This window comes from Neofelis nebulosa, chromosome 12 (genome assembly GCF_028018385.1).
Source record: "Neofelis nebulosa isolate mNeoNeb1 chromosome 12, mNeoNeb1.pri, whole genome shotgun sequence".
Lineage (NCBI taxonomy): Eukaryota > Metazoa > Chordata > Mammalia > Carnivora > Felidae > Neofelis > Neofelis nebulosa.
Window position 1 is genome coordinate 82,276,559 of NC_080793.1, and position 22,954 is coordinate 82,299,512.

General features: G+C 42.5%; 1 protein-coding gene across 11 annotated transcripts in view; it reads left to right on the forward strand.

The window, feature by feature from the left end:
• The window catches only part of TRPM3 (transient receptor potential cation channel subfamily M member 3), a 796,659-nt gene that overhangs the window by 645,889 nt on the left and 127,816 nt on the right, over positions 1-22,954 (forward strand). The window lies entirely within an intron of this gene.

Below are 22,954 nucleotides of genomic sequence, written 5' to 3' on the forward strand. Positions count from 1 at the left end.
TTAAAAGCTCTCCAGGTGCGACTTTCTCATGTAAGAAAATTCTTGATTCTGCACCATTACCACCTATACATTCTAGTTCCTTCTGTGCCTTTGAGCCTAGAGAAGGTCTGGTATGATTTGTCACAAGGAGGTGAACTTAATTTTTCTGGAAAACAAATTGAAATTTCACTTATATGAAACTCCTCGTTTTCCAAAGATGCCACCAAAGGAAATGTCACTATATATTGAGAACAGGCCTGGTGGGGGCTGGAGCAGAGAAAAAGCATAATTAAATGAAATTGGCCACAACCAACTTGATTTTAAATACAGATCTTCCTCAACTTACAGTGGGGTTATGTCCCAATAAACCCATCATAAAATGAAAACAGTGTTAAGTTGAAAATGCATTTCATACAGCTAAATACTCATAGCTTAGTGGAGCCCTACCTTCTGTGTGCTTAGGACACATTAGCCTATAGTTGGACCAAGTCATCCAACACAAACCCTATTTATTTTATAGTAAATGCATATCACATGTAATTTCTGGAATACTGTACTGATAGTGAAAAACAATGGCCGTATGGCTACAGAATGATTGTCAGTGCATCAGTTGTTGACCCTTGTGAATATGGGGCTGATGGGCAGCTGTGGCTGTCACTGCCCCAGCATCATGTGAGACTGTCCTAACACATATCACTAGCCAGGAATGATCCAGTTTCAAAATTTAAAGTCTGAATGCAAATCACTTTCACACCAGAGTAAAGCTGAAAAATTGCAGTTGGAGCCATCATCAGTTGGGGACCATCTGTATTATGACCACATTTTTCTCCAAGCATTTGGCCATGACTTCCAACAAGTGATGAGAATGACCGTGGGGGCTTTATTACCACCCCAAGGGCTCTGCACCTGTCCACGATGAGCCATTCAATGATCAGAGGCAGACAGGAGGGAAAAGGTGTGGTGGACTGTGAGGAGAAGAGAAGAGAAGGAAGAAAGTAGAAGAAGAAGGGTAAATTAATCCTTAGCTTGCCAGTTGCTTTGTAATTTTATCTTCCCCACAACACTAAAAGACCGAGAATATCGGCCCTATTTTTACTGACTTGAGATCACTCATCTAGTAAATGGTGTGATCCGGCCTCCTCCTACCCTCCCACCCACTACCATCGTCCATTCAAAGACAACCGCCCTGCTTCTTCTCTGAGAAAACATCAAACAGCGGAGGACACTAGTGCCGCTGGGGGGCCCTGTGATGGGAGGCCGAGGCAGTGGCTTCCGCAGCAGCATCCAGGGTCAGGGTCATAGCAGGAGTTAGAGCCGCCAAGACCACAGAGCTTGCAGAGGCAAGGCTGAGGACAAGGAGTGGGTCCTCATCACCAAGCTGGGCCACCTAGTCTACGACATGAAGGTCATATCCTGGAGAAGATCTATCTCTTCTCCCTGCCTATCAAGGAATCTGAGATCACTGACTTTCCTGGGAGCATCCCTCAAAGATAAGGCTTTGAAGACTATGCTGGCACAAAAGCAAACCCATGCTGACCAGCGCACCAGGTTCTAGGCATTTGTTGCCATCAAAGAGGACAATGGACACATCGGTCTGGGTGTTAAGTGCTCCAGGGAGGTAGCCACTGCCGTCCGTGAGGCCATTGTCCCTGCCAAGCTTTCCAGTGACCTGTGTGGTGAGGTGACTCAGGGAACAAGATCACCAGGCCCCACACTGTCCCATGCAGGGTGAGCAGCTGCTGTCGCTCTTTGCTGGTCGGTCTCATCCTCAGCCCCAGGGGCACTGGCACTGTCTCAGTCCCTGAGCCCAAGAAGATACGGACGATGACAGTACTGACGACTGCTACACGTCAGCCAGGGACTGCACTGCCACCCAGGCAACTTCACCAAGGCCACTTTTGATTCCCAAGACCTACACCTGTCTCTTCCTCACCTCTGGAAAGAGACTGTGTTCATCAAGTCTCCCTATCAGGAATTCACTGGCCATCTTGTAAAGCCCACACCAGAGTCTCCGTGCAGAAGACCCAGGCTCCACTTGTGTTCACCATGTAGTTTTCTACAAGAAAAACAAAGTGAATTAAAGCCTACAAAAACATGAACAAACAAAAACCAAAGACAACTGCCCTAGATCTGATGTGAGTGCAACAAAGTTCCCTTGCCATGTCCCGCCACCTCTTTCCAGGTGGGAAGAGGAGTTTCTACCCAGAGGCAGGGAAGCTTGCAGCTTTCAGCCTCAGGGGGAGGCGGGCTGACTTGGAGCTGAAGAAATAAAGTGTCCGTTTTCCTGGCAGGGTGTTAACCTCCACAGGCACCTGGGTCTGGGGAAAAGCACAAATCCCACCAGCAGTTTCCAGCACATGCTGCAGGAATGCCAAGAGCAGAGTGGGAGTCCTTTCGTCAGGCTTCCCCATGGAGAGGGCCGGGAGACTTCCGCCATGGAGCCAATGGCGGCACAGTCTGGTTCTCGTGGAGAACTGAACATTCACAAATCTGCACCATTCTGTCCTCTAACAACACCAACAAACGATCAAAGGCCAACGATTCGAACACAGGCAGACTACTTCCATTTCAACAAAGTGGCATCACCTTGTTTCCCAAACGGTAGAGGACAGGCTGGTAACCAGAGGGAGAGATCTCGTTACAAGATGGCATTTTCGGGGGCAGGGGGAAATGGTAGACTCTCAGGAGAAGTTTTCCCTGGGAATGACTGCCAGTGCTTACACCTGTAGGTCTCTCCTTGCTCTGGCCACAGTCTCTCATCTCAGCCACTCTGGGCTTCTTCGGTCTTGGACATTTGCTCGTCTCCTTCCTTCTGCCTCAAACTCTTTCCCTCCACTCTTCACATGGCTGGCTCCTTGTCATTCTTCATTCTCAGCATCAACATCTCCTCCCCCAGGAAGCCTTCCCCCTTTCACTCCACCCTTTGTTTTGTGATGGCACCTGCCACACGTTGTACTTCTCCCACTTATCTGTGTTCGCATGTGTATTTGTCTGTCTGCACTTTTAGCCTCTATGAAGACATATGTCTTGTCCAGCATGTCATACATCTCGAGATACAAAGTAGATCCTCCATTTAAATATCTGCTGAATAAATTGATCAATGAAGCCCAGGTCTAGTGTATCTGATGCTATATTTTCTTCTCCTACCCTTTAAAAAAATGTTTTTATGTTTATTTATTTTTGAGAGAGAGAGAGACAGAGTGTGAGTGGGGGAGAGGCAGAGATAGAGGGAGACAGAATCCCAAGCAGCCTCCAGGCTGTGACTGTCAGCACAGAGCCCAAAGAGAGGCTCAAACTCACAAACCATGAGATCACGACCTGAGCTGAAGTTAGGGGCTTAACTGACTGAGCCAGCCAGGCGCCAGCCCCCCACCCCGCCCTTTTTTTTTTTAACTACTATTTAGGGAAGACTCTATTTCAGGCCCTTTGCTAGGCACTTTGCACATATTTTTTCACTTAAAACTCAAAACAACACTATGTGATAGGTGTTATGTCTCCAGTTTCACAGATTAAGAAGCTAAGGCTTGAGAAATTAGGTTTCTTGCCTAAGCCAACATCATAACTGCAACAGCCAGGATTCAAGCACAGATGTGTCTAATTCCAAAGCTTTTGCTTTTCTCACCCTGTGACACTTTCTCTGTGGAAAAAAAGACAGAGTATTGGGGAGGATGAGTCATCTTTCCAAAGACTCGAACAACAATGCTTCTCGTTTATCTTTCTTCCTTGCCTTGTATTTGTTCACTCCTTCTCCCCATGCCCCCATTTCACATCCCCAGAAACATGCACGTTCACTGGCAGGAAATATAGAAGTGATCCCCATCTGAGACAGTGCTTTCTGGAAACAGTGAAGTCAGGAAGTCGCTTTGAAACGCAAGCTCCTTTTCCATGACTCTCATGGAAATCTCTTAATACCCGTATTTCTAGTGCTTCACTGCACTGTCCTCTCCCTGCACGTTCAGAGAAATGTCCCTTCAGTGGCTGAGTGCTCTGGAAAAGGGCACAGTGTCCGGATAACACGCCTGCCAGCATCCCAAAACTCAGGGCTCACAAGAGCCAACTTGTAAGTTCCGTTATGGACAAAAACGAGGGCAGGACGATGAAGCAGAGAACCCCATTCTGACACCAATAGAGCCTGAGATTGCCAGGCCTTGTCACTGGCCCGCGTGTGGCTTTAAATGCCGATGTTCCAGCTCTGCCTAAGACAAAATGTTTCTCGACAACCCGATTTCTACTCAGACCTCAACCATCTGCCATCCATGAGCCGCAATCTCTGTCTTTCTCTTTCATTGGTCCTCGGAAGTTCTCCCTCCCCACTGCAGCTGTTTCATCTCCTTGTGTGGGTTGATTTTGTCACTCTGCCAGCCTAGCGGTACTTGGTAGCTTTCTCAGCCCCAATAAGATAAGCCAGAGGGCTCAGAGAGGGGAATTTTCCAAACCTCCTTATAACATGCCGGCAAACTCCCAGATGCCCTGTGGGCACGGGTGCACGGAGGGGCGGGAAGCAGAGCAGATGCCAGGCAAGGCACACATTGTATACAAATAAACACGGGCATATACAGAAAGCTCACTGCGGGAAAAGCCAAGCAGGAAATGCATCCTCTGTAAAGCCAAACCATCACATGTGCCAAAAAATTATGAGCAGAAGTTAAGAATGTATTCAGGAAATGCTAGTGGCATCCACGGGATGGGCTTCAGGTTGGCACATTCATTTACATTCCATTTAAGGTTCTGTTCTAAGTCACACGCGGCAAGCCAAAGTCTGTTACCTGCAGTAGCCTTCTGTTCATACCACTTTTGCAGTTTTTTATTCATTTCTTGAGTGTCTGCCACATAACCAGCAGTATTTAAGGGGCTGGGGTTACAGCCGTACTAATCTTCATACAGTCTACATTCCAGTGGGGAAGAGATAGTAAAGAAATAATAAATATATGGAATGAAGGAGGGAATGATCTTGTGCTAATATATCAACTACTACCAGGATGAAAGGCATGCACCAGATTTAGCAAGATGGATTTTTTTTGGTGACCTTGTAAAGTGCAGTTTCGTTGGTGTTGTGGGAGAAAGTCCTGAATGCAGTGCCTTCAAGAGAGAATGAGATTTGCAAGGAGCAGAAACAAGAAAGAATAAAAAATGTTTTGGGGAAATTCTTCAATAACAAAAGGAAAGAAAAAATGGGGAAGCTAGGGAGAACAGAGATCAAGGGATACCACAATAACTCTTGACCATAAAAAAATTCCATGACCTTAAATATTTACCGTATTCAGTACTGGAAGATGCAGGACAGAGATTTCAGTAATTATCTTCATTCTCTTCTAAGCCTAAGAGAAATAGCATTAAAATATTTCTGGGGCGCCTGGGTAGGTGAGTTGGTTAAGCGTCTGACTCTTGATTTCTGGTCAGGTCGTGTCCTTGCGTTTTCATGGGTTCAAGCCCTGCATCAGGCGCTTCACCCTGACCACCTGGAGCTTGCTTAGGATTCTCCCTCTCTCCCTATCTCTCTGCCCCTCCCCCACTCACGATCTCTCTGTCTCTGTCTCTCTCTCTCTCAAAATACTATTACCATCTCTCCTCTTTAAAGCTTAGAGAGGTTTGGGGCGCCTGGGTGGCGCAGTCGGTTAAGCGTCCGACTTCAGCCAGGTCACGATCTCGCCGTCTGTGGGTTCGAGCCCCGCGTCAGGCTCTGGGCTGATGGCTCAGAGCCTGGAGCCTGTTTCCGATTCTGTGTCTCCCTCTCTCTCTGTCCCTCCCCCGTTCATGCTCTGTCTCTCTCTGTCCCAGAAATAAATAAATAAACGTTGAAAAAAAAAATTAAAAAAAAAAATAAAGCTTAGAGAGGTTAAGTGATTTGCCCAAGGGAAATGGGGCAGGGGGAGGGAGGGGAGGTTAAGTAGCAGCCTCAAGATTTGAATCCAGACTTGTTTGAAAAACATCTTGAGTGCTTTCCACTTTCCTCTACTAATGTAAGAAGGACTGGCTTTTAGCTCTCCAGACTAAAGATCTTACCTTCAAATGACCTGATTAAATGGAATACACAATCTAAATGACCTCTGGGTCCCAGTTGGCACTGCTTTTCTTGGATTCCATGATTCATTTACTTGTAAGAGTCTTCTTCCACATTTCAGGTTAATTTCACATCTCTCAGTGAAGAATCCTCTTGAACTTGAGTATGAACGTAGCTTTGATCCAGTTCATTTTATCCATGTGAAAGTAATACACGTTGATTAAAAATATGTTTATTATGGATTTAGAGACTACCACAAACTAAAAGGAGGGAAAATACTCACCTATAGCCCCACAAGCACCAATGACTTTTGTTGAATTTACTTCTAAGGTGTTTATTTTTTTCTATATGTAAATTTTGAGATTTGTTTTAAGTACCATCATAACCACGTATATATTTGTACAATGAGATTTTTCACTTAGCATTAAAACACTTGCGTTGTTTCATATAACTCATAAACATATATTTTTAAAGTAAAATCATTCATTATTTTACAGTAGGAGTCCCCCACTACAAACATTAGGTTGAGTTTTAAACTCTGGAAAAGACATGGATTGTGCACCTAACCCCACCTCCCCATACCTTTAGACAAGAGTAGGGGCCTGGTTGTACGAATACCAGAGTCAGTGCCGCCAACAGCTTCTTTCCCAATTTCCACCATGATTCTCAAACCCACTTTCTGTAAGGGGTCTCCCTGGGCAAGAATAAAGTTTGTGGTCATCCTATTATCAATATTATGAATTATCAATGTTATGACCCTATTGAAACACTTGAAAACACTTTGGATTTAGTAGTATGCCAACCCCATATCTGCCTTAGCAAAGCCTTCCTAACCATTAAAATTGCACATTAATGCACTTTCTGAGCACCTACTGAAAACAGCACAATGTTCCAGCATTTGAACAAAGGATGATTGTTAAATATGATGATGCAGAAATGGCCCTTACTACTGGGTCCTTTTAGCTCATCAAGTTTCTGTAATTAATTTCAATTAATTTTAATTCACGTAATGTCCAAACATTTTCTTGGGCAATTTGCCAAGTGGGAGAGTGTCACAGATTGTCAGACATGGTGGACTTGACCTTAGTCAAACCCTGTGAGACAACTTTGTCTCCTGAATATGCAGTCCATGTGAAGGAGCCACAAGATAAGAAGAAATTACATGACAGAAAGAAATATGAAGACTCAGCCTAGACTTGACACCTGTGATGAATGCAGCCTTTCACAGATAGATTCCTGCCGTCTTACCTTGATTGAATTTGCATTCTCCACAAACATGGCTCTGATGCTGGCCCTGGTGAAAGGCCCACTGTAAGACTCCTGTTTCCTGAGCTTAATACAACTAGCAAGGTTACCTCCATACTAGCAGTGGACTAAGGAAACAATGACCTATTATTGAGTAGTCACCATATGGCGTTTTCTTTACAAGCAATGAAGGCTAGGTCAGGGACAGTGGTAGAAACCAGCTAGAACCACCAAAGAGAATCCCTCCTTATTGTTCCTCTCACACATGCTCTGTGTCTCTTTTTGTCTTTCTTTTCCTTTTAAATTGTTTTGCGAGTAGTTTTGTAAAACACCACTGAAATTACTATTGATGAATCATTGTGTTTTTTTTCTGTTCTAGACAAAAAAGTCCATATCTTCTTAACTGCTTTGTCTCTCACCAGTATTTTTTTTAAAATACTTTTTCTATGCATTTGGGAGCAAGAAATATAGCACTTAAAGTTTGGTGGAGCCCAAATACTGGGAAATGTAAGGAAAAAAATATCTTTTTTAGGAGAGGACATACTCACTAGCTCAAAGCCTGATTTTAAGCCATTTACAGCCCCCATGACTAGCGTTTAATTTGCAGAGGAGGATACTTGAGAAAGAGAGCAACTACTTGGGGAATGAACGATTTACAGTAGCGGTTGCCAAAACAACTGGCCCTCAGCCTGTCCAAACATTCTCCCGAATTTATAACCTAAAATTGCCGTGTTAGAATGAGTCTCCAGGGAGCTAAAACAACCAATTGACAAGCTGTTCTGCTCCCTGAAAAGGCTGAGCCAGGTCTCATTCCTTCTTGGATCTCAAAGCATATAAGTTAGGCCAAGTATTTATTCCCCCAGGGGAAATTACCTGCGTCTGGTCATTTCATCATTCTGTCACTATAAAATAAATAAATAAATAAATACATACATAAGCACAGGAAAATGATTTACGTGGAGGCAGAGCAGTTATTCTTATGCTTCTGTTTGCTATCATGGGTTCTTAACACCTCAGGGTGAATTTTCCTTTGTGTTAAATGTTAACTGGATCCACTCAGCCAGGATATGCATCACTCCATAGAAAGTTAAGGATAAGGGCACCTGGGTGGCTCAGTCGGTTGAGCATCCAATTTCAGCTCAGGTCATGATCTCATGGTCCATGAGCTCAAGCCCCGCATGGGGCTCTGTGCTGACAGCTGAGAGCCTGGAGCCTGCTTTGGATTCTGTGTCTCCCTGTCTTTCTGCCCCTCCCCCACTCATGCTGCTCGTGCGCTCTCTCTCGCGCTCTCTCTCTCTCAAAAGTAAATAAACATTGAAAAATAATAAAAAATTAATTATAAAAAAAGAAAATTAAAGGACATGGCAACAAGAGGAAGAACCTTTAGGGATCATCAAGGTGAAATCTACTCATTCAGCATACTGATGAGGAAATTAGGATTTGAAATAATAACAGTAATAGCAACAGCACTTACTGGACACTTACATCTGCCAGGTGGCTTGGTTTTTTGAGCCCATCTATCAAGCTAGGTAAGCTTCTCCAAGAATATGTCATGGTCTTTTCTGAATGTATTACACATATTAATTCACTTCTCACAACAACCTGTGAAGGCAATCTTGTTAGTGTCATCATCTGTAAAATAGATATGCTCAAGGCCACAGAGCCAGTCAAGTGGCCCAATATATTATATGGTTATATATTATTATATTACCTATAACATGTTATTTTATGATAAAATATAATATTATGATAAAATTGTTATAGGATAAATATTATATATTGAAACTTATAAAAATCCATTTTTCTAAAAGGTTCTGTGCATCAAATATTTGATTCACGAATGTTGCAATCAGTCCTTCATGTGTTGGTGAGAACCATCAGGAAAAAATAATATGCCATATCCCATATAATAAATGTCCTCTGATTTCACTAGATATTGAATTGAAACACTGACCTTGCAGAAGGCATGAAGAAAATATCTACTGAATCAAAATCTGAATTTCACCCTTAGAGTCAAAATAGTGTGGATCATATAGGTCCCAAAACCAGATTTTCAAAACTAAAATCTAGACTAGATGGCCTTGGATATGAGCTACCCCCTGGGCAGAATATTTGAAATAGGAATGATTCTGGAAAATTCCATGGGTGTAGTTAATGTATGTGTTTCATGTGTGTGTATAATGTATGTATTTGATGTGTGTCAGTGTAAAATGTGGAATGCCAGTTTTTCACTTCTTTGGTTTGACATCTAGTCAAATATATCTGTAAAAGTTAAAAACCTGATATTTTAAAAATTGTAAGAAAACGCAATAAAAATTTGAGTCAGGGTCAAAGCAGGAACATCCACTATTCTTTCACAAGTCACCAGAAGTCAGTTACCAGTGATAAAGGTCAAATCTTCCCTGTGGATTCCACCCCAGTTCCAGAAATACCTCCTTTCTTGCATATCAGAAAGTATGGGACCCATCGCTATTAAAATGTACATTTAGAATGCTTGTTTCAAAAAGTTGCCAAAATATCCTATTCCTTTAAGGAACTTTTGAGTTTTTTCCCAGCCTTTATCACCTTGGCCTGGGTGGTTCTGTCATTGCGGAATGTGCTCAGTGAAGCAGTGCTTGAAAGCAATCGAAACCTTGAGTTGATGGGACCTCTACCAGCAGCCAGTCTATTTGAAATTACAAGCTGGACCCTGAAATGAAACTTGTCATGCCCAGGAAAGCTGTTGACTGCCTGTCACATCTGGGAATTCTTAGAGAAATTGAAATAGCCTGACAGATGGATTCAAAAATCCAAGCAACCTGGATAATGTTCACAGGCCTTGTCCTTTCTTCTCAGCATCAGGGATGCTGGTGCCTATATGTTGTCTTTCTTGTTCGTTCCTAGTGGCATGGTGGTTGCTTCAGGTAGCCTTTTTAAAAAGTTGATAAGTCGGGGCGCCTGGGTGGCGCAGTCGGTTAAGCGTCCGACTTCAGCCAGGTCACGATCTCGCGGTCCGTGGGTTCGAGCCCCGCGTCGGGCTCTGGGCTGATGGCTCAGAGCCTGGAGCCTGTTTCCGATTCTGTGTCTCCCTCTCTCTCTGCCCCTCCCCCGTTCATGCTCTGTCTCTCTCTGTCCCAAAAATAAATAAAAAACATTGAAAAAAAAAAAAATTTAAAAAAAAAAAAAAAAGTTGATAAGTCATACTTGATAAGATAGTATCTTGAGTAAGAAAAGGATTTGTCCTTCACATGATATATCTTCTTTGGGGGAAAAAAATTATTTTCCCCATTGCCTAACTTATTTTAGGGACTGCCTCACTTCTATCAGGTCTTAGGCTCGTGGAGTTATGGTATCCATGAACTTGGCCTTCTCTGCCCTTTCAGATTGACAGTATAATTATGAAGAGACGCTAATGGTGTCATGGTCTCAAACAGACTCTCCTGCCTAATAAAAAACTAAACAACAAATAAATATAAAACCTGGTTTCCCTTCAAGGAATTAGAATTGTCCATTGTCCATAGTATAAGCCCACTAATTGTCTTCTTGTTCAGAATTTCAGGGACTCGCTGAGTAGCCCCTGATTTTATAATTTTTCTCCATGGCTAAATTTAGCTTTGCTTAGCTGCTAATATGTTCCATTGTTTTCTTGTTCTGTACCACTGTGGCCAGAAAAAGTGCCTCTCAGGTATATTTTTCTCATCTTGTGAAAACTATAGTTATTCTTTTAAGTAATAAAATCGCAGAGTTATAAAACTTGGAACTGAGCTTTACCTACCTCTAGTTCCTATTCCATAGCAACAAATATCTATCTAGCATCACAGTATCACTAACCTTTAGTAAAGTGTTGATTAAGTTGTGCCTACCCAATGATCCAACATGTGAGGTAAAGAGCAAGTAATCCTAAAGGCAGGCACAGTACATAAACATAAACAGATACAGATAATGTATTCCTAGGTGTATATAGGTGTGCATGAATATATCATATATAATATCTGTGTGTGTATAGCTAATACATACCTATTAACTAGTAGCCTTTAAGTATATCACCATGCAGGTGACTGTGCACTGGTACTTCCAAGGTTCCTAGTTAATATTTTAACTAAAGGCTCCTAGTAAATATGTGTATATACATGCAAATTAATTGCTGAGAATTAATAAATAATTATATTATTGATATATTTTGGTAGAATTTAATACTATATAATATATTAAATGTGTTAAATATTAATATATTAAATGTGTGCATATATTAACTAGGAGCCTTTAAATATATATAGGTTGTTGCACAGTGCCTTAATATTTTTGGAAGGAAGGAGAGAAGGAATGAAGAGAGAAAGAGCGAGGAAGTCTGAAAATATAACCAAAAGAAATGCAGGGTTTAAGAGGGACACTGCATTTGAGTGTTTCTTGAATGTTCCCAGGCATCCATGCGTACGTACTTTCAAACTAAGTGACGTTTGCCACAATGGGCTGATAAGGAAGAGGTGAAAAAGCAGAGAAGCATCCCTCACCAACGTCCAGAAGTGGAGAGCAAAGCAGCAGACTCCAAGACAGGTGCTGGGCGGAAAATAATTACATTCTACTTTGCACTACAGTCACCTCAATTAAGTGCAGAAGCTTTATCATTGCTAGCTAAAAATATACCCCTTTTCATGCCATTCTCCCGTGCCTATTTTTGGGCATCTGACTTTCTTTAGCAGCTTGCTTTATTCCAGGCTGGGTCTCCTGCTGGGCACCTAGGGAATTCTCTATTCAAAAAGCAGAGTCCAAAGGAGCTGCGGATCAGTGATAAAATCTGTTTGGATCATCTGACCGATCAGCAGACGCTCTTGCCAAAGCAGCAGAGAGGAAGCTCAGGGCTGGGTGGTAACCACGCCTTTCTTTGTAACCAGGTTCTTCTTACCCTCTCCTCTGAGTTGATGGTTCTCCAGGAAATACGAGGAGATGAATTCTGACCTTTAGAGAACACAAGGGAAATGGGCCTACCATCATGATTCTTTCTTTCTGTTGGGCTTTTTTTTTTCCTTCCAGCACACATAGTAGAGGCCCCCACTGCACACAACAAGGAGAAATGAGACTTCTGTGACAGAGCGGCTGGTCAGGGGCCCTGAGAGCCCCTGGGCCTCCAATGTGACCCACAGGAGTCTGCCTGCCCCACCCCTTCTTCCAGCAGACCTTTATCTGGTTGGAAGCAGTGGCCAGGACATCACCTATGAAACACTCCCTTTGCCCTCACTGTGGCTGCCATTCATTCTTCTTCTGTCCTTCCATAGGATCTGGGAATTTCTAATGGGCCATCTGGCAGAATGAGTGCGGAGGCCTTTAGCCAGGTCATCTCAGAGAGCACAGCTGGGAACGCCAGCTCTGTGACTTTGAATTAGTTACTTTACTTTTTCAAGCCTCAGCCATCTTTACTGGAAAACAGGTATTGACAGTAAGGGTCATAGGGCACGGATTCCATGAGAGTCATACATGCACAATGTTTAGAGGCACACCTGCATGCCACAGCTGCTATTATTATTAGAGAGAGCTCACATCTATTCCCACCTTGGTCAGGACATGCTTATTTCACCTAGCTGCTGCTCTCCTTAAGGGTCTAGAAATGTTCCATTCTTTCCTCTCCAAGCAGGGATTAGCAGAAAGAGCTGAAATAAAATTAATTAGAAAATTTTCCTGCTAAAAAGACATGACAATACCTAATTTATCTAAAGATCTCTTATTCAGAAACCTCAACACTCTAAACCAGGAAATTAGAAGTGAAAAAAAAAAGACTTATCTGAATGTCAGCATTGATATCAGACAATCTGTGCACTAAATCCCACACGGTCATAGGCACTAAATGCCATAGAAATCACGACTCTTCTGCTCAAGTTTGGCCTGGTTTTCTTGCCCTTTGCAGTCAGAAACCAGGGAGGCATGATGAATGAGCATTGTCAGAAGAGTTAGACTGAGTTTTGGGAATCTATTAATAGCAGGTATAAGATCTCTAAACGTGAGCAGGCTGGGCCGTTTAGCTAGGGCCAAATAGGCCTACCTTGCTGGTCAGTGAGAGCATCACTAAATCGTGCCTGAAAAAAGAATGAATTTTCATTTTATTTAATATTGTCTAAGAAGACTATTGGGTCTATTCTGTTTTAGAAAAGTTTCTATCCAAGAGAATTAATGTGTTTTCACTTGGCAATAAGGGATAACCCACACTTAATGAGAAAATTCACTTCTTTAGAACATTTCTATTCTTTATATCTCTTGATAGGATAGACATCATTGTATGACTGTACAATCAGTGTCATAGGGGTATGTGAAAAAAATGCTAGCATTTGATTGATGTGGTAAACACAAAGCCGAACATTTTTCTGAGGGTTTTTTGTGGGAAAGGCAGTGCTGGTTGAAATGTACATTCTGCCATCCAAGAGAAACACACTCACTACAGAGTTGCCTTGTGGGACGATGGTTAGCGAATTAACATCTCCCAGTCACATGACTCGTAAAACCACTGTATGTGTGTATGTGGGTGCATGCACACGTATCTTCCTACTGCCGTGATAGGCAAGCCGATACGTGTAAAACCTCCCTCCGGGTTTGCAGCATGAAAGAGAGCAATTTGATGAGAGATTCTGCTTTCTTAGTCTTGGGGTTCTCCACATACACACACATTGCTCTGGGGCAATTATACCCTTCAAAGCTATTGGCGGCCTCTAAGGTTTGCCAAATTCTTCCCCTTCCCCACTCCTCCAAACCTCCCCCAGGGCTGCGGGATAGCTCTAGTGAGAGGCACTTTAACAGAGTTCGTGCTGTCAGCACCAAGACTGAAAAACTAAGAGCCATCTTTGATTCCTGCCTGACTCTTGGCCCCTGAGTGTCAACCCACCATGTGATTCTCCTTGACGCCCCGATAAGTGCTTCCTCTCCATCACACAGCCACCTGCTAATCCAGGCCCTTGTTATCCATCTCAAGCCTGCTGCAACAGCTCTGAAGTGGGGCCCCAACTCTAATCCCCACCCCGAGATTAATTTGTATCTGATATCGTTTGACTTCAACTTAGGCTGCGGGGACAGCCCGTAATGCTGCACAAACCTGAGATCCAGTCCTGACTGTCATGTTCCAGCTAGGCGCTCTTGGGTAATTAATTCAATCTCTGAGCCTCATAGGGCTGGCGTGAGGATTAACGAGGTAACATGTTTTAAGTGCTTGGCACCAGGCCAGTGTATACTGAATTCTGTCCAAATTCCTTAAGCCAGAAGATCATTCACAGCTTGGCCTCAACCTTCCTTCCTAGGCTTGCTTCATGAGTCACCTTCCCTTTACCTAGTGCCCTAGCCAAATTGGATATTTGCATATAATATTTTAATGTTTACTTTTCTCTTACTTTCTCTTACCATTTTCTTCCTCCTGCTCTTCCCCACCACCAAACCTCCCTATTGAAATTCGAACTACCCCACCATGTTCAGATCAAATCCTGGCTTATTCCTTTGAGTCTTCTTGGGTCATCCCAGCCAGAGATGACCTTTGTCTCCTTAGCCCCTACCTTCTTAGCCTAGTTAGAATTTTCTCATGGCTTTCATTACAGCTTCCTGGCTTTGATCATGTTTGAATCGCTATTTCTCCCCAAATGTTTTCATATTTGACATATGTGTGTATGATCTGGAACATATGACAGGGAACAGTAAAGCAACTTAAGGGAGTCAGGGAGGAAACAATTGCTTCACCTGAGACAAAACTATCCCTCCTAAACAGTCATACTCCAAAAAGTCAACAGTCTCAAAATCTTGGCCTACATTTCTTTCTTTCTTTTTTTTTTTTTTTTTTTTTTTGGAAGCCAGTTGAATTTCTGATGGTGTTTTCTTATAATGCTGGTGGCTGGGTAGGGGGTGGTCAGGCCCTCCCTTGGCCTGCAATTTTTCATGCCTAGAGTTTTGACCCTGGGATAGTTAGCAGCTATGGCTTGTGTCATGAACAATGAGGATAATAAACTCAGCCATTCAATGGGATGATACAGGGCTGTGTGTCCATATTGGCCCAAGGAGAAGAAAAGGATTATTACTCTAGCTAGGGTTTAGAGAGAAACGATGGAGTTGATAAACTGAATTGTACTTTCCTTGAATCAATCCCACCTGAGGTTGAAAACATAGAAGACCCTTCAAAATGAGGTTCATTGTAAGGCGGAATAATATGACAGTAGATAGGAGTATAACACTCCCTTTTACCATTTAACAAATGTCACGTTCTGCCACTGTTGGGTCAGAAAATGCAGTTTCAGACAAAGACTTCCATTCTCCCACCAGCTTTATTTTTAATTTGCCAAAAGCTGGTTTGAGGGGAAAACCTGCTGGAGGTGCTTTATGTTTCCCTTTGTATTTTCATTCTTGTTGTGTGACAAAGGGAGCTCTTGCTTCTTACTCATCTTGAGGGGCCCTAGAAGACTGCAGCGAAAGCACAAACTGAAATCAAAAACTTCAAAAAGGAAGAGAAGAAAAAAAAAAAAGCTGCATCTCCAGGCTGGGTATTGTGTACACAAACAAGGGATTGTCTTTGACCCTGGGACAGTCTGCCAGGAAAGAGGACAGGAGAGGAGCCCTGCCAGGCACACAAGCTTCAAAGCAGGGAGGGTCTGGGGGGAAGGTCTGATTCTCAGTAAATGGTCTTTGTGATTTCCTCTCTCTCTCTCTCTCTCTCAATGTATATTTATTTCTTTTGAGAGAGAGACAGGGAGAGCATACATGCATGGGGGAGGGGCAGAGAGAGAGGGAAAGAGGAAATCCCAAGCAGGCTCCGCACTCAGAGCAGAGCCCATCTTGGGGCTCAGTCTCATGAACCATGAGATCATGACCTGAACCAAGATCAAGAGTCAGATGCTTAACTGGCTAGGCCACCCAGGCGCCCCGTGATTTTCTCTCTGAATTGCCATTGTTTGAGACATTAATCATCACACTAAAACATAATTTTCCATGTCCACTTACAAATGCTTTCAAATACATTCACTCAAACACATTAAATCCAAGATTGTCTTGGGTCAGACACATGCTCAAGGACATCCCAGCATTGGCCCAACATGTCTTTCCAACATGGGTCTGTGTCCTTATCCACAAAACAACCTGGAAGGCTTTCTTCCTTTACCCTCTCTCAGGCTAGGAATTTATTTTAATATTGGTTTTTATGACCACAGGGAGTGTTCTTGACCAAATGGCAGCACCTAGTTTGCTTATGATTAGCGTGCAAGGGTACACCTGAAGTGAGTTTTAATCCCTTAGGGTCTGAGCACCCTCAGAATATAGCACTGAGCTTACCCTGTCTTTGCTGGTGAGACTGGGGATGGTCAGGTGGAAACCTGACTGGTCTCTGGATAAGAAACATTGCAGAGCTACACAGACACCCAAACCCAGACACTGAGCATCTAAGACCCCAGGCCTGCCTTCCCTGAATCTAATTAGGACAGTTCAGTCTCAGATATGTTAAAGAAAACATTATTCTGACACTTGTAAAATACAGTAAGGAAGGCTTTATTCAAGAAACTATGCATTGGGTGTTTGTAGTGGGAGAGAGATTGGGCTCAACTCTGAATAGAAAGAAAGAAAAGTGGGAGGGGAAGAAAAGTCAAAGAGTAGAGGGAAGGGGTCAGCAGATGGAAAATGATTAAGAGGGTAAGAGGATTCTTGCAAAATAGACCTAACAAGATTCTTGCTAAAGGCAGGCCAGGGTGACCAGATATCCCTGGGAGAGAGGGCTGTGGAGAATGAGGAATTCAGTCAAATATAGAGGGTCACCAGATATTGAGGGGTGGAGGATTCTTGCTAAAACGGGACAATGCCACTTGGAAGCCTAAAACCTGGAGCCTAGTAGAGAAGAGGGTCCAGAGAATCCAGCCTAAATTTGGGTCAAGGAGAGAGCCTTTGTCATACACAGTCCCCCATCTGAAAACCACAGGCCAGATTTGAACTTGGAACGAAGGATTCATTCCACATTCATCAGGCGCCCACAACATGCCAAGCACACTACTGGGTGACAGGAAGGTAGAGATGAAGAAGTGTCCTTGCCTTCTGAGAAATCAGAGACTGTCGAAGGAGGGAGACAAGCAAACAGGAGACTGTGCCCTCAAACCAGACTGTCCCTGTGTGAACGCACCTCAGCTTTCCCTGACTGCATGGCCTTCCAGACGGTATCCAATTTCCCTGGCCTCCCGCTCTTGAGCTGTGAAATGGGAAGAATCGCAGATTTTTCTGGGGTTGGCCGAAATCTGTGAACTGCTTGCACAGTGGCGGCACATTGTAAATACACAACAGACAACCTTAGGAATATTGCTGTCACAGATGGTGGCATGGTCTTGTAGTGTGGTGGCAGTGCTGTGATAGAGGTAAAACTACAGAGGACAGACACCCAACTCCAGTGAAGGTTGCTTTGAATCAACAGGGGCACACCAGAGGTGATGCTTCAACTGTGCCTGAGAGGAGATGGGGAGACAGTCAGGCAAAGCTAAAGGGGAAAGACACATCATCAGAGAGAACAGACAGGACAAAGTCACAGCAGCGAGAGAGGGAGTTGGCCCAGGGAACATGCCGAGGTTAGCAAATAGGAAGGGAATGAACAATTATTAAGCCCATAGGAGATACTAAAAACTGTGCCATATTTTAAAAGATGATCCCACAGAAAGCTTTGCAATAATCCTAAGACAATGAGCTATTCCTATTTGACACAGAAAGGAACTGAGGCTCAGAGAGGTGTAATAACATAAGTAGTAGCCTAAGGTTACACACCTATTAGCTGCCATGATTCACTTCTGAGCTCGCAGGATTCTAAAGCCCAGGTTCTGGACACAATCTGTCCTCTCTGAGCCAGAGCATGCATTGTGCCAGTGTCAGGAGGGTTGTGGGAGGTAACTCAGGGGCTAGACCAGGAAAATCCCAGTGTTCACACTAAGGGGTCTGAGTGTCACCCTGGGAGTTAACAGCCCTTCCTGAACAGAGGAAGGGTTATCACTAATTCCAGAGGTGTAAGATTGGGGTGTATCTGTGTCACCAATATGGTATTCATGGCATGGAACAGGGATCATGGTGCCATGGCTCAACAACATAAAAGGGAGATGTTTTAGAAGGGATAATTTGTTTCTATGAGTTTGGCTTTTTTAGATCCCCAAAGTGAGTGAGATCATACAATATATGTCTTTCTCTGTCTGACTCACCTCACTGAGCATAATACCCTCAAGGCCCACCCATGTCACACATGGCAGGGTTTTCTTCATTCTCAAGGCTGAATAATATTCCATTGTGTGTGTTGGCCATTCATCTGTTGACAGGCACTTTGGTTGTTCCATATCTTAGTTATCGTGAATTGTGCTGCAGTAAACATGGGAGTGAAGATATCTTTTTGACCTCTTGTTTTCATTTCCTTGGATGTTTTCATTTCCCAGAAGTGGGATTGCTGGATTAGCTAATGCTATGGTGGTAATCATATTGCAATATATAAATGTATCAAATCAACCACTGTGCACCTTACATGTATAAACCATTATATATTAATTACATCTTAATAAAAAAATGGAATTTCCCCTAAGCTAATGAACAGATGAAAATGTAACAGCAAACAGAAACAAGGTTTTCATATGGTACCATCCACAAGAATCAAGGTCCCTTCTTAGGGATGCTGTTGAGGAAATTAATGTATCAGGTAGGAAGCCAAACCAATTAGATGTCCCCCAGTGCAGATTTTCTGCCATTTTGAGCATGAAGAGAGAAATTCTGTGATCTCTAAGGCTAAAAGGAGCCCCAATTATCATCTAGTCAAAGTTGAGGGGTTTTTTTTGTAGATGATAAAACCAAGATTCAGAGAAGTGAGGTGATTTGGCCAAGATCCTTTTGACAATGTGATATCTGCCATATGATACTAACCTCATCCTGTCAGCCATACAGAGAAATCCCAGGAATCTGAAAGCGTGCACACAGGCTGAAGTGGGTATTCTCCAAATCATTTCCCCCAACCCTCCCCAGCAAAATGTTTCACAGGCTCTGAAGTGAGTGCTACTTAAACAACTCTCTCTGACTGCTCCGCCAGGCAAGGTATAGAAATCCAGCCTGGAGGATCAGATCCCCAGTCCTCAGTGAGCTTACATGCCCTGCCTTCAAGATGTTTGTCTCTGGTATTTTTTCGTGTGGTTGGACAGGAAGGGAAGTAGAAGCAAGATGTATCTTTTCTGAATGGGAGAAGGGAATCCAAAATATTAGTCTCCTTACCCTCAGAGCCCTCTCTCACTGGCTCAGCCGTACAGTTGCCCTGCCCAAGATGTTCAGAGGGCTGGACCAAAGGGATCTGTCTACCAACCTTGGAATCTGACAAGATCATTGCCAGGGGAACTAGACTGGCTTGAGAAGGGAAGCGCGAGAACCCCACCATCTGTAGCACCTTATGATGCTTTCTTGGCAGTCTCTCTCCTGGAGAGATCACAGAAGTATGTGATGTCTTGATAAACACAATAGGGAAGTCAGAAAAAGATATAATTCTGTCTTGTAATGATGAAAAAAAAAAAAACCACCAAAATAACCCCTAAAAATCATTACAGCCCCGATAAGAAACCCATATGGTGTTGGCCTATGAGAACCATCTGTGGTCTTCTATATTCTCCTTAGAGAGATGTCTAATTATTTTTTAAAAATATATACAAGAATGCACATGAATCCAGGAATGTCCTTCCTGAGATAGAAAATAATACTTAGGGTCAAATTGAATTTTCACACATTCGTCTGGCTGACAAAATGGTAGATGACAAATATTCTTGATTCTGCTAGCCAAGGCCATGAGGTATCCAAAGAAGCTTCTAGAAATCTTATTGTTGGACCTGTAGGATCTGTCATGTTGGCAGCCAGTGAGGTACCTCACATAGTTATATAACAAATGAAAGAGGTAACATCCATTGTCAGGAAAAGAACTGAAACCAGGAGGCAGTAGATGACAGGTTGTCATATAGTTCCAGCCCCCTAAAGAACCCTGCTGAAATTTCTCCAAAGAATTAATAAATGAGGGGTTTAGCCTGTTCCCATTTTTTGCTCTCATCACAAAATCAGCTGGGCTGCTTTTTCTGTCCTCCCGACGTGTCACCTTAGGATCTCAAAGTGTTCTTCAGACTGTGAAGGATATGTCAATCATGATGCAGGGAGTCTCGGTTGAGTTCCTGACTCATATTTAACACTTTCCTTATCGTGACATGACTTAACATGCTAAAAAGCAAAAAACAAAAAAACAAAACAAAACAAGTCTCCTAAGATCAGGTTCACCAAACGATTTCATTTGCCCTTTCCAGGTATTTAAGTCAGCACTGCCCTGGGACCTATGCAGCATGCCAAGGGCTAAAAAGAAAAATCAGACAGTGAAAGTAGGAGAAAGTGAGGAGGTTGGCCTGTTTTTCAAGACCCTTTTTGTCAAAAACAAGAGCCTAAACTCGTCCTCGTTGTTGGTGGTGGTGGAAACAGAGCTGATCCTGCTCAATGCTCCCGTGTCTCCAGCAGTGAGAGCTGCCCTCCGACCACTCTGTGTGCCTGTTTTCCACTGCCATTTTGGTACAACCAGCTTAAAGAGAGCTGCCTCCCCCTTTCTAGCACTTTCACTAACCAGGTTGGAGGCCATTATGCAAATATAGTTCAAGGACAGCACAAGCTTTCTTGTTTTGTTTTGTTTTTAAACTTTAACTAACTTATTATGTACTAAAATATGCATTTCTAGCTATGAGACAATTTGTGACAAGAGGCCCCAACTTTGGGGAATCTCTCCTAAGGACAGAATGCCAAATACAGAACAGGATTTAAATGCAAAGATATTCATCACATCGTTATTTATATCAGATGTTTAGACACAATATGAATGTCCAACAATGGAGGTATTGAGTGAGCTATTCACATCTCTTGGACGCAATATTCTGTAGATATTGAGCGTTATGCTTTTGAAGAGCTCCTAATAATACAGGAAAATGCTTGTAATAGTTATAATGCTAATGGAAAAGAAAATGAGAACACAAAAATTGTACTTCACAAATATGCCCACCCCCCACACACACACACACACATCTACACTATGCCTATGAAAATTTTTTTAAAAAGAAAGAAGAGAAAAAAAGAGAGAGAGTCTCAAAGGAAATATGCCAAGATATTATTAGTAGTTGTCTTTGGCTAGGATTTGGGACTTTGGAAATTATTTATCATTTGACTGTTTCTAAACTTTTTATGATTTTTTTCATATCAGTCATGCACTGCTTTTATAATAAGAAAAAAATATTTCTTATGTTGGAACCAGAAGGCTTCTGACCTCTGATTTGCATTTCTTGAAGGGAGAAACAAACCCTAGTGTTCTTAATTACACTGGGAAAAAGAGAAAGGAGAGTCAAAGATTAGAGTCAAAAAAGCAAAACCTCCTCCATTTTCTGGCACCCTGGTAATTGCCCAGTTGTGCATGAAGGTCCCTTGAGAAAGCATGAGGTTATGGCACTGTCGGTGTGCTTTAAACTACTGAAAGCAACCTGAACTGAATTGTGTCCCAAGACTAGAGAAGACTCCTTTAAAATAAATCAGCAGGGGTGCCTGGGTGGCTCAGTCAATTAAGCATCCAACTTCAGCTCAGGTCATGATCTTGCAGTTCGAGCCCTGCACTGGGTTCTGTGTTGTCGGCTCAGAGTCTGGAGCCTGCTTTGGACTCTGTGCCCCTCTCTTTCTCTCTCAAAAATAAATAAACATTAAAAATATGAAATGAAATGAAATGAATAAAATAAACCAGCAAATTGGATCAGTCAATCCACTGGCAAATCCAATGTATAATAAAATATCCTTTCAAAGTCAAATAATCGTGTATTTTATCTAATGTGACAACTCATACATCTGAGTCTTTTAAAAGTAAGACCCATTAGACTTATATTAATTTCATCTGATTTCTATCTCCAGAGCATTATTTCTTATTCACATGCTTCAATATGAGACTATGAGTCTTGCTCAAGAAGATTACATAGAAAGTCAATATATAGTTTATATGGAACTCCATAACAAATAATTACACTTATTTGATATTAATTTTCTCACAAAAAAAATTTGAATACCACTTTCTGCTGATCTTTGGTTTGCTCATTTCCAGGTGTGTTTGAATTTCCTATGATTTCCTCCCCTCCTCCATATAAATCAGCATGTCCATTTCTAAACCAGTACCTGTAGCAAAATGTTACTCTTAAGAATTTTGTCAACCAAAGAGACTTTATTTTCTCAGATGCTGGAAATAAAATAGGAGTATGTTTTAGGTGCACAGGATTCTATTCATCAAATTGCATTTTTCTCTTCCCAGTGCCGGGTGACCTTGGGTTGTGCCAAAGTGAAAACTGAACCCAGTATCTGCTTAAAGTCCTTTGATGACCAGCCACCATCCCTGTTTAGATCCTGATTAGGGGTCTTGTTATCGTTCTGCATCTTGATGAACATGGATTTTTGCATTTCCTATTAATCACTCAGTTGTTTCAAATTATTTCGAATATCAACAACTCATCAGGGAAATATGCTGCTTAGCTGGTGATTTTGTAAAGTCGTTGTGTTGTGTTGACTGAATGACTTCTGGGTCTAATCCTCCCATCTCTCCCTGCCCTTGTTCTCAGGAAACACATCCACAGATCCTATAAAGAAATTGAATGAGTAAATAGGAAGTTTCAGAGATGTTTCTTTAAGGAAAGTTTCAGATGTAGTGTGTTAATGTCCTCAAACCTATTGGTTAACATTATTATAGGTGGACTTTTCTAA